Here is a 12,350-nt window from a genome sequence, read left to right as displayed (position 1 = left end):
TCCCCTCTTCTTTCCTCCCTCCTCCCAGAGCTGACAAGCAACCCCCCTGGCTTCTACATGTATTAGTGCTCAGAAATCATCTCCACACTCTTCCTATTTGTAATAGAATGATCTTCTAGACCCAAACCCAGTCGTAGGCCCACAGAACCGCGAGATAAATCCTGGGGTTTTCTTCTGGGCTTCTATAGATGAGCACATGTTTAGTGGGAGATAAAAATGTAAATTCTTTTCTTCAATCCCTGGAAGTACTATCAGTTCCAAAGTACAAGAGAAATAAGGGTTCGGCAATGAGGGCTAAGTGACTTGTCCAGGATCACAAAGCAAGGCAGTCCGTGAGGCCAGATTTTAATCTAGCCCCCTCGCTGCCCCAATAGACTTATTCTTAACCAGAGTGTGTGTGTGTGAGTGTGTGTGTGTGTGAGTGTGTGTGTGAGTGTGTGTGTGTGAGTGTGTGTGTGTGAGTGTGTGTGTGAGTGTGTGTGAGTGTGTGTGTGTGAGTGTGTGTGTGTGTGAGTGTGTGTGTGTGTGTGAGTGTGTGTGTGTGTGTGAGTGTGTGTGTGTGAGTGAGTGTGTGAGTGTGTGAGTGAGTGTGTGTGTGTGTGTGTGGGAGCACTCAAAGCCGGGTTCTGTAAACATGGAACGACTCTCTCTACCCAGACGTACATGTTATAAAGTTCACTAGAAAGGGCGGACGGTCCTAGTTCTAAGTCTCCTTCCTCCAAGGGGCCTGACCACGAGGTGCCTGCCAGCCTCTTGCTCTTTCCCTTACGCGCCTTCTCCCTGCCCACGTTCGGTCCAAAGCAAGAAGCCCCTTCAGGACCCCCCTCCCCCCCCCCCACTGTCAGGCTCCTCGGGAGGGGGAGGGGATGAACGTCCCTGGCACAAGAGGCGAAGGATTCGCCAGAGAGGGTGACGGGAAGGCCGCAAACTGAAGCTGCCTCGGAGGGCACAGAGCAGCAAGAAGTGTGTGCGGAGATGGCGCGCCTCCCCGGGGGTCCGAATGCGGCCCAGGGGTTTACTTTGTTAGCCGCTGTTCCAAACAGGGCTTGTGAGCCGAGCAATCGTCACTGCGCCCGCAGACACTCCCCAGCAGGTGGCGCCCATGAGCTGTGCCAAGCGGCCAAAGTACGGCACCTCCCACTACGTGCCGGGCACTGCGCCAAGCACTGCGGGTACAAAGAAAGCAAAAGCCTTCGCTCCCGAGAGCTCCGCAGTCCAAGGGGACAATATGGAGCCCCCCCAAAGGGAGCAGCCTCGAGTGGGGCATCCACAGGGCGCCGCTCGAGAACTGGCTCCAGGAGTCCAGCCGGGGCAGCTCAACAACCCAACGCTAAAAGGGAAGGCAAAGGGAAGGGGCTTCTCGGGAAAGGCAGGTCTTGAGCCAACCGTGAAGGGAAGCGAGGAAGCCCAAGGGGCAGAGCCGAGGCCTGAAAACAGGGAGTCAGAAGCCGGGGCGTGTCTAAGAAACAGGCACGGCGGGGCGGGAAGCCTGGAAAAGGGCACGCTACGAAGGGCGCCGAGCTGTATCCCTTGTGGAGTTCGGCCTGCCTCTTCGTGACCATCCCTGGGGTTTCCTTGACGCGGGAAGGGCAGGCCATTTCCTTCTCCAGATCATTTGACAAAGGAGCCAGGCAAACAGGGCCACATAGCTGGTATGTCTCTGAGGCTAGATCTGAATTCACGGACATTGAGTCTTCCTGGCTTCAGGCCTGGTACTCTTAGCCGCCTGACTGCCCCACAATCAGTACCTCTCCCTGTCAGAGCTCATTCCGCCCTTCCTCCTCCCCTCCCCTCCCCCAATCTACCTCTCTGCCCTCCCTTAACATCCCACCACTCATAGCCTCCTTTTAAACATTCAGGGCCCTCCCATCCCCCCTATCCCCACCTGTACCATGCCTACTTCCACCCACCTGACTAGGAGTCCTCTAGACCGCACTCAGCCTGCTCCCCTCCCGCCTGTACCTGGTCCCACCCAGCCCTCCACCCTGCCCCCAGCCTCTTCCCCGTTCCTCTCTCCTGCAGCCTCACCCCCGATCTTTACACCCTGCCTCCCCATGCACTGATCAGCCTCTCCTTCTCCACAGACGATTCAAATAAAGGTATTTTCTCTCTAGGAGATGTCCCTACATATAATAGACGTGGCGATTTGGTCAACACTACACATCATACACCTTTTTCTCTAGAGAGTCAAAGAAAAAGCTCCTTCGCTTGAAATCGAGCCTATATTGCTAATAAGTATGGTTGAAAACATTTTTGTACATATAACCCCACATGGGTTGATGTGAAAAATTTGCTCCAGGCCTTGCTAATGGAAAAGGAAAGGAATAAAATTCTTTCTCTTGTTAATCAGGCCCAGGGAGAGGGAACAACTCAATGGCCAACTGAAGACCCCAAAGGGAACCCAAATTCAGAGCAAGATTACTTAAAACTATGCCATGCTAGAAATGCATTGATAAAAGCTATGAGAGCCTGTTCTGATAGGCCTAGTACATGGACTAAATTTGAAAATCTTAATCAAAAACACAATGAAAATCCCTCCCAGTTTATAGATAGACTTTTTGAGCTGGGAGGAAGATACATAGAACTCAATCTTGATAGGAAAAGGGACGTTAGACAAATCAGAACACAATTTGCAAAAAACAGTTGGACGGTAGTTAGAAATTATTTTATGACTAGCTTTCCAAACTGGCATATTATGGATCTTGAAGAACTGAAAACAGTGGCAGTTTATGCTTCTGACGGGCATAAGGAAAAGGAGAAGGAGAACACTGATTTAGTGGAAGCATTAAGGAAGGAAATGAAAGGATGTGACTGCTAAACAGGGTGAGAAGGATGAAGAGAATTCTACTTTAGTAGAGACATTGAGGAAGGAAAAAAAGAATTCACTAAAGCAGTTGGAAAGGTAAAGCAAGGAGAGATCATAGTTCCCTTACAAGAATCCACAAAACCACTAACATGTTACTTTTCTGGAAAAGTGGATTATGTAATTATGAATTGTAAGAAGAGAAATCAGGGAAATAGGAATACACGTTTTAGGAATAGTAATATTGATAGAAGGAAGTTATCCAAATGAGGCAAATCAAAATTCACACCCACATATCTGTACTCAATGCGGGAATTCCCCTCAGTATGGGGGACCCCAGAGATGTAGACAAAGGGATTTGGATGAATGATGGTACTTGGGAGGGGAGGGAACCTCAAAGAATCTGGAGTTAAATTTTTAAGCTTTTTTTGACTCTATTGCTTTATTGATGTGAACTGTTTCAGTTTGTTCCTCTCCCCAGAATGAAGAAGTCTCTGTAACACAATTCTAAATACATGATGTACGTAATTTACTGTCAACTACTTCATAAGTTATCAAAATTGAAATATTCTGTTATATCATCTTTATTTGTACCTCTGCTATGAAGAATATCAGTGTAATAAGCCCGTAAACAGCATTTTGTTCCTTTTTGCCTTTGTTAATTGTCACACAGAGCAGATAGATGGACTCCATCACGTTGGTTTCAACTTGTATAAAAGTTTTGGAGAATTTATTTATCTAATAATTTAAATTGATTTTAGTGGACCTTCAAAAGTGATGTTTATTTTTTAAATTTTTTTTGAAAATTAATTTATTTAATCAATTTAGAACATTATTCCTTGGTTACAAGAATCACATTTCCCTCCCTCCCCTATCCTCACCTTTCCCGCAGCCAACGTGCAATTCCATTGGGTATTACATGTGTCCTTGATCAGAACTTATTTCCATGTTGTTGATGTTTGCACTAGGATGTTCATTTAGAGTCTCCATCCCCAGCCATATCCCCTCAACCCATGTATTGAAGCAGTTTTCTTCTGTTTCTACTCCCACAGTTCTTCCTCCAAATGTGGATAGTGCTCTTTCTCATATGTCCCTCTAAATAGTTCTGGATCATTGCATTGCCACTAATGGAGAATTCCATTAGATTCCATCATACCATAGTGTGTCAGTCTCTGGTTCTGCTCCTTTCACTCTGCATCCCTTCCTGGAGGTCATTCACAACTCCACTAGCAATGCATTAATGTCCCTACTTTGCCACATCCCCTCCAGCATTCATTACATTCCTCTGCTGTCATGTTAGCCAATCTGCTAGGTGTGAGGTGATACCTCAGAGTTGTTTTGATTTGCATCTCTCTGATTATAAGAGATTTCGAGCACTTCTTCATGTGCTTATTAATAGTTTTGATTTCTTTGACTGAAAATTGTCCAAAAGTGATTTTTTGATATCTGGGAGCACCACTGCCTCTGACTGCTCATTTCCCTGCTTCTGAGTTGTTTGTAACAACAGATAAGGGTCCATTTGTAGCCAAAGTAGAGTGGAATGGCATTGTTGTATTTTCCCATCTCTACATTTCTTGAAAGTGTAATAGATGACACATCTGCAGTGATTTTCACTTTTTTAGCCCTCAGCTCCACGTGAAAATGGGACATATTGGAGACAGTTCTGTCACACTGTTACAGTACCACAAGAGAAGGAGGTGCGCCCATGTGGCTTAAATACCCTGTGATGGGTTATAATCTCATCTGGGAGGTGGGAAGGATGTTTCCTGTGAAGCCTCATAGCTTCAAAATGGATTTCTTATATTTGTAACTCTTCATCACCAGTACAAAGGTTTTTCTGGGTTTCTTTCCCACCAAATTTTGGAATGATGGTCATAATAGATTTTGTTAATAATATCTTTGCCATGGTTGAAAGACGGGCTAAATCTGTAGACCGTGTGACTAGTGTTCATGATTTCAAAGGTTTTTAACATGTCACACAGTAAGTCATCTGAATCCTAATGATAGTGGGTTTGTTTGCAGTGATCCTTAAATGGGCTCTTGTAATTTTGGAGATTTCAGTATTTTTTAGAATCTGTATTAGTTGTTGTACTACTGTTTTTTAAAAGGCTTTTACCTGGTGAAAAAAACTATGTACATTCACACTGTGAATCCTGGCCAAGTTAAGAGGGCTATAAATCTCATTTTTTTGAGTGAGCACCTTTTGTGTTATGCCTCTGCTGGGCTAATACATTGTCACATGGAATATGAACTTTGAAATTATGATTTTAAAAACATTTTTCACTTTATATTTACCATAGGATAAATTGATTTTTCTTTCTTTTTTCCTAACCTTGGTGATACTTGAAGTACATGAAATCAATATTAATGTTTTTTACTTGAAAGATAAAGTTTACAGTATAAGTTTACAGTATCTATTAGCCCTAGTAACTATGCATACCCTAAGGCTTTCGACTATGGAAACCTGCCATTTATTGATAAATGCTATGGGACTTTTTTAAAAGATTGTCTGATTCCAGGAGAAGGGAACAACAGAGCCAGTATACAATGCCAAGTAGCACAAGATCAAAACAGACCAAAACCAAGCCAGGGAGGATTGTTGAATTTCTATGCCAATATGAAAGGACTTGAACCTAGTGTGAGAATTGAGCTTGCGGCGCTTGACATATGTTAAGAGACAGGACTCCCTTGTACCACACTCCATGTGCAATACTCTGAGTCAAGTACCTCAGTTTGGCTATCATCCTGGCTCCCCCATCTGACAATGAAGGTACAATCAGACCAGGGAATGATTTTTCCCATTTGCTGCTGAAACTTAGTCCATTCTCTCTTATAGATGGGCAATTTTATGTAGTCCTGGCTGCAAATGCGTAAAGTGCTATATTGCTGCTATTGTCCTACAGGCTTGTGGGGCATAAGTCACTTTAATAGAACCTTGCTATGAGTCAAGAACCTGTTACAGCTTTATTTTTTTTGCTCAAAATTTTATACATGTACGATTTTTATTTTTTAATCATTTCTGTACTTATTATTTTATACAGAATTTAATTTTTACTCTTTTGTTTGGGATTTTTTTTGGGTGGTTTGTTTTTGTTTTGTTTTTCTTTTGACAATTGTTTCATATGCCTCATAACTCAGTCATGTATCCCAGTGTGATTCTGGCGTTGATCAACACCCTCCTCAGGGAGGAATTCTGTAATTATCCTAAAAATCCAAGATTTAAAATTTTTTTGGAGAAATTTCAGGAAAAGAAACTTGCCAACGCTCCGAATCAAGAAAGCAGAGCCTTTTGGAGAAGGTGCTGTAAAGATAACTGAAGAAGCCACACATTGCATCAAAAGATCCAGAATGAACTTTGGGATATAATAAACTGAATTGAAGGGGGTTGACTATACTTATTCTGAATGTAAACTCTTCTGCCAAAGGGAACTGCCCCCTGATTGGTATTTTGTCAATGTGTCTATCAATCAGTTTTTAGTATTTTACTTCTCATATTCCCCTCTCATCTCTAATTATTGTAACTTCCTCTTAGAAAAGTGCAGTATTGTATGTACATTTAGTATGTACAATCCAGTATGTACATACTAGAAGATAGTTATATTTAAATGATGCACTGGGGAGCCTGGTCTCCCAAAGGATCGCAGATTGTGTCAAGGAAATTCATTCCCTACCACTCCTGAGTAGCCTGACCTGTCCATCAACATTCCTCGCATAACACAGTTCTGCCAGGTTTTGCATCTGTGTACGTGCTGTACGTCAATAAAAGTAAGGAGGCAGGCCTTTGGCTTTGGGCTTTGAATGAATGTGGGAACAGAGCAGGCAGGGAAGGGGGGAAGGAGGACGGGACTGGCAGGCTAGGCAACTGGTGGTCAGGGGACTTACAGAAATGATGAGATTTTGAACTACCCTTACTAATAAACTTTTATAAAATATATGTCTGGGTAGGAATATTAATATAATTCTTACAATTCCTAAAGGAGAAGCTACATGAGTTTCAGAAGGAACTAGAGAGTAAAATTTTACTACTGGGGGAACTCAACCTGCCCTTCTTATAAGCAGAAAAATCCAATCAAAAGATAAACAAGAAAGATGTCAAGCAGGCAAATTAAACTATAAAAAAGTTGGAGAAAACAAGGGGAAAGAAAATAATATACCTTTTTCTCAGCAGTACAACCCCAAATTAGCCACATAAAGCTTAAAAACCTCACAATCAATCAAATGTAGGAAAGCAAAAATATTCAATGCATCCTTTTCAGACCATAATGTGATGAAAATTACATTAAACAAAGAACAGCAGATAGAAATACTAAAAATTAATTGGAAACTAAATAATCTTAAAGAATGACTGGGGCAAGGCCTTCCAGGGGTTATAACCTAGAAGTGCAGAGCTGCAAACCTCTGAACAGTCAGGGAAAACAAGCTCTGAAGTGCCTTTGCTCTTCCACAAAACAGAAGAACAAAGGGAGGACAGGTCACCAGGACAAAATGCCATGTATGTGTGGGGCTGTGCAGAACTCCCCCAAGCCTGAGAGAAGGAGCACATCATCTAGTTGAGGCCAGTTCTGATCTCCAGAAGTCAGCTGTGGCAGATTCCTTAGTTAGACTGTTGAAAAATGAATTGCTCAGTATGGAGATGGCTTACATGCTTTGATGTACAGACCCCAAGGAAACCACAATCAAAAGAGAATTCAGAAAGTGAATGATATGAAAAATGAGGAGGGGCTTCTGGCGGTAGAGCCAAGATGGAGGAGTAATCCAGAGCACCTCCATCTCACCAGGAGAATTCTCTCCAGCCAAGATTAATATATTGCCACAAAATGAATACAGGAAGTGAAAGAACCAGCAAGAAGACAGAGTCAAACAAATTTCAAGAAAAGAAAAACGCAAAAGGTAGGCAAAGAACATCTGGGGCACTGGAGTAATAGGAGAGCAGAATCAGCAAGAGGTTATAGCAAGGTGGGAAGAGCAAGCCACTCATCCCCTCCCCACATCTACAGACCAAAGCTCGGGAACCTATACCTGTGACAACATCCAGTTCCTGCCTAGGCAAACAGTGGTACAAGCCAACCCATATCCCTCGAAATTTCAAACCTCTGAAGAATTCTATAGGTCCAGACCAGGGAATTCTAGTCTAGGCTCAAGGTAAGGACTTAGTTCACACTTCTGGGTGGTTGATAATACTTAGTACTGATCTTTTTGTCTAAAACTCAAGGGGGAGCTCCAAGACAGGACAATCAAGGGTGTGCCTAATTAGATCAAGTAAACAGCCCCCCCGACCTGATCAAGATCAGAGTGAGATCAAAACCTTACACCTAGCTCAGGCATCTCAAGGGTCAATTGAATCATAAGGGGGAGGGTACTCTCGGAGCTCAGACCATAGCATCATCCCTCCAAGCCTACCTATAATTAGATAGGAAAAATGAGCAAACAACAAAAAAATCACCTAACTCTAAAGAATTTTTATAGAAACAAAAAGCAAGGTACAGACACAGAAGAGGATAGTGAAAACAAAGGAAATACCCAAAGTCCAAAAGAAAAATATGGATTGGACACAGATTCTGGAAGAATTAAAAAAAGACTTCAAAAAAACAATTAAGAGAGGCAGAGGAAAAGTGGGAAAGAGAAACAAAACTGATGCAAAAAGAAATGGACCAATTGAAAATGAACCAAAAACTGATAGAAGAAAATAAAGCCTTAAAAATCAGAATTGACCATTTAGAGACTGACTTCATGAAAAATAAAAAAACAATGAAGCAGAATCAAAGGAATGAAAAAATTGAGGAAAACATGAAATATCCTATTGATAAAACAACTACCCTAGAAAATAGATCTAAGAAAGAGGATTTGAGAATTATTGGACTACCTAAAAGCCATGATCAAGGGGAAAAAAAAAACCTTGGATATTATAAGAAATTATCGATTCTTTAAAATTTACAGATAACCTCCAGAAAGAAATCCTCAAATGACAACTTCCAGGAATATAATAATTAACTTCAAGAGCCACCAAGCCAAGGAAAAAAAACTTTAAGCAGCTAGAAAGAAACCATTCAAATACCACAGAGTTACAAGCAGGATCACACAGGACCTAGTGGCTTCTACATTAAAGGATCAAAAGGGATGGAATATGATATTCGGAAAGGCAAAAGATTTGGGTTTATAGTGCAGAGTCACCTATCCAGCAAAACCAAGTATATTCTTTCAGGGGTAAAAATGAACATTCAATAAGATAGATTTCCAAGCATTCCTGAGGAATAAGCCAGACCTAAAAAAAAATGTGAAATACAAACACAAGACATAAGAGAAGACCAAAAAGGTAAATAAGAAAGAGAAAATTTAAGGGACTCAAGTTCAAAATGTTTATATGTCTACATGGAAAGAGGATTTCTATAATTCTCAAAAATTACTCTTAGTAGAAGAGAAGATAGAAGGAATTTACTCAGAAAGAGTGGATAAGCAAGCTGATTATGATAATATAGTGCATATGATGATATATGATGATGTGACAAATATAAATGTGATGATATGGAATATGTAGGTATCATGTCATGCATATGTATGCATATGAATGATATGTAAAAAATCAAGGGTTAAAAGAGAAGGTGCATTGAGAGAAAAGGGAAGGGAGAAATAGAATGGGGTAATTTATATAGCATAAAGAGGTGTGAAAAATCATTGAAGAGAAGAGAGGAGGGTGGTGACAGGCAATATTTAAACTTTACTCTCATTGTAAAGGGTTCAGAGAGGGTAAAACAAGTATACTCAGTGGAGTATAGAATTCTATCTTACTCCACAGAGAAGTAGAAGGGTGTTAAAAGGGAAATGAGGAGGATCCCTGGGATGATGGTTAAAGGTTAAGATTGATTATGCTGGCAAACTAACCCCCCCACAAGGTTTCACTCCCTGAAGTAATATCATTACAAAACATTTATGCACCATGTAATATAGACCAATAACGGAGGTTACCCCCCCCCCCCATCTACACTGGTGAATTATTCCAATACCCCAACTGCCACTCTCCCCTTTGAGATCTGAGTTCACTCCTCAGCCCTGGTCTTGAGCTAATTCTCCTTCTTTGGGGAGAGGTATGATTCTCCCCAAATCTTCAGTCCCCCTCTTTGTTGTCAGAAAATAGGCAGATCTGATATAGACAGTATCACTTTAATAGAGAATCACTCAGGGAAGGGAAAATTGGAGGTTTGGGTAAGGAAAGTGGGAGGCAGGAATTCCTAATGACTGGCAGACTGACCCCCCTCCAACTCTCGGGGGGAGGGGTCCTTTTCTGGTCAGCTGCTGGTTTGTCCCTACTCCTGAGCTAATCTGGTTAATTGATGGAGTTCAGGACAGATTGAGGAGAAAATCCTTAGAAAGGATTTCCTCAGTAGATGGCTTCTTCCAAAGTCCAGTCTACTGTGTTGAGGTGAGCAAAAGACTTCCAGGGATCACTAGGAAGCAGTTGGTGTCCAGGGAGAGATCTCCAGCCTCTGAGATCCTCTTGTCAGGCTCTCAGCTGGAGGAGTAGAGTTGAAGTGGCAGTTTTGAGTTCTACTCAGCCTCTGTTATCACCCTGGAATCCTGGGTCTCTTCCTTCTGCCCCTTTCCCATGTGGGCTGCTTCTTGCTTTACTGAATCAGATTTCCTTCTTTTGCATATTCCTCTCTCTTACAAATAGGAAGTCAGCCTTTAATGGTGACCGTCTAAAAGGAAAGCAGTCTGAGGTCTCCTGCATGAGCTCCTCCAGGGGTCCAGTTCCACAGCCAAGTGTCTTCACTCCAATTCTGAATGTCTGTCTTCCAATCTCTCCTCAAGTGCCCCTCTTCACTCCAACTCCAAGTAAATGTCTTTCACTCTCCTCAGAGTGACTCTTCTTTACTCCAAGCCCAAGTGACTAATTCCCTGTGTGTCTCCGTTTCCACTATTTAAAGACCTTTTTCTCTTGTGTAACTTTCCCTAATTTTACATCTATGAATCACAGCCGACACTCCACACCAGAACTGCCCACTCTTTCACACGTGGGTCACAGACCTCCCATTCAATGTATGAAATGAGTGTTCACACCTTTTTGTGGTTAAAATGCAAAAATGGGTCGATCTACTTTAAATTGGGTTTATACTTTGGGGATTAAAATCTAAAAATAGACAGGGGATGACAATTTAATCTTCACAATCAAGGAAGAGCCAAGTATCTTCATTGTTACAATCAGGAGAGAGCCAAATCCAATCTTCACATTACAAAGGTTGATATAATTTAGTAACATGTATTTGGACTAACAATGTCCTAAAACAATAAGTAACAATGTTAATTTAACTATTTGGTAACAATTTTCTTAATGATCTATAGCTATGGTAACAATTTTCCTAACACCTTAGGTTTTCTTAACTTCTCTAGCTATTACACTTCCCTTTTTGGCCCTAGCTATTCTCTTTCCCAGATCTAAGTTATGTTAAGATCATTAGAATCCCTATCCTATGTTAGTATGTTAGTGCTCTAAGATCTACATTATGTGCATGTATGTTTTCTGTACATCCATTACATATGTTACATATATACTTATTACATATATACAAGAGTTCTGCTTTGGAGCCAATCAGACAGAAAAGTTTTTTCCAGTGCTTTTCTAACTGAGTCTTGCAGGAACTTTATAAGTTTGTACATTTTTCATTATCATGGACCTTGCTTATTTACAAGGTCCCTAAATCAGTGTGTTTAAATGGTTATGTCATGAATAGGTTATGTGGCATGTTCATTCTTACTCTCTGTAGAAGGATCCTGTTCTCATGTTGACTGATGTTTCTATCTTCTCTTGTTCCAGATTTCTGTGCGTGTTAGATGCATTTCCCTTTATATGATATTAATATGTTAATGGCACCTTATCTTACATGACATGCTCCTTGAAGTTCTTTTTTCTATTTAGTTCATGGGTTAAAGTTCTTTTTCTGTGTTCCTTATTATTCATTTAAAGTCTGTGATTGTCCTGGAAGGATTCTTTTCTCATTGGTCCAGATCTCTTCCTCTGGGCAGTAAACATATTTCCCTGTCGTCTCACTTTGATCATAGCTTTCTTTCTCCTTGCGCTGGACATGCATGTGTGTAAGATTTGGGTCCAATATGGTGAGGGTGGGTGTGTAAGAATGACTTATATTGTATGAGTGTAAGATGTGTACGGAGACTTTTCTTGGTTGTATTAGGAGTAAGTGTATGAGAGTGACAGATGGAGAGTTCGATAGATATAGAGGGAGAATAATGGGTTTTTCTACTTCCTGGTTTACAGTCAGAGTATCCTTCTGTAATCACTTACTGATTTTAGTGTCACTTTGATTGAGGCTGTCTATAGCTTGTGCTTCCCTATTCCTGTCAATTTCACTCTGGGTCTGTGCCTCTTGTATATGGTCTGGGGCGTTTTCTGATCTAATTTCATCTGGGCTAGCTGGGGCAATATAGCATTTAACGTGTGAAACATGGAACTGAGTTCATGCTTTTGTCCCTCTCTTTCCTGGAAACTTGGACAATGTCTGTTTTCCCTTGGCAATGGTCCTTGAAGGTGGTGTTT

The 12,350-nt window shown here is 41.5% G+C and overlaps 1 protein-coding gene across 2 annotated transcripts in view; it reads right to left on the bottom strand.

Moving 5' to 3' along the window:
- The window catches only part of APC (APC regulator of WNT signaling pathway), a 163,947-nt gene that overhangs the window by 134,468 nt on the left and 17,129 nt on the right, over positions 1-12,350 (bottom strand). The gene's annotated exons all lie outside the window — the stretch shown is intronic.

The sequence above is a fragment of the Monodelphis domestica genome, chromosome 7, assembly GCF_027887165.1.
Source record: "Monodelphis domestica isolate mMonDom1 chromosome 7, mMonDom1.pri, whole genome shotgun sequence".
NCBI lineage: Eukaryota > Metazoa > Chordata > Mammalia > Didelphimorphia > Didelphidae > Monodelphis > Monodelphis domestica.
This window is presented reverse-complemented; position numbering and strand designations above follow the sequence as displayed.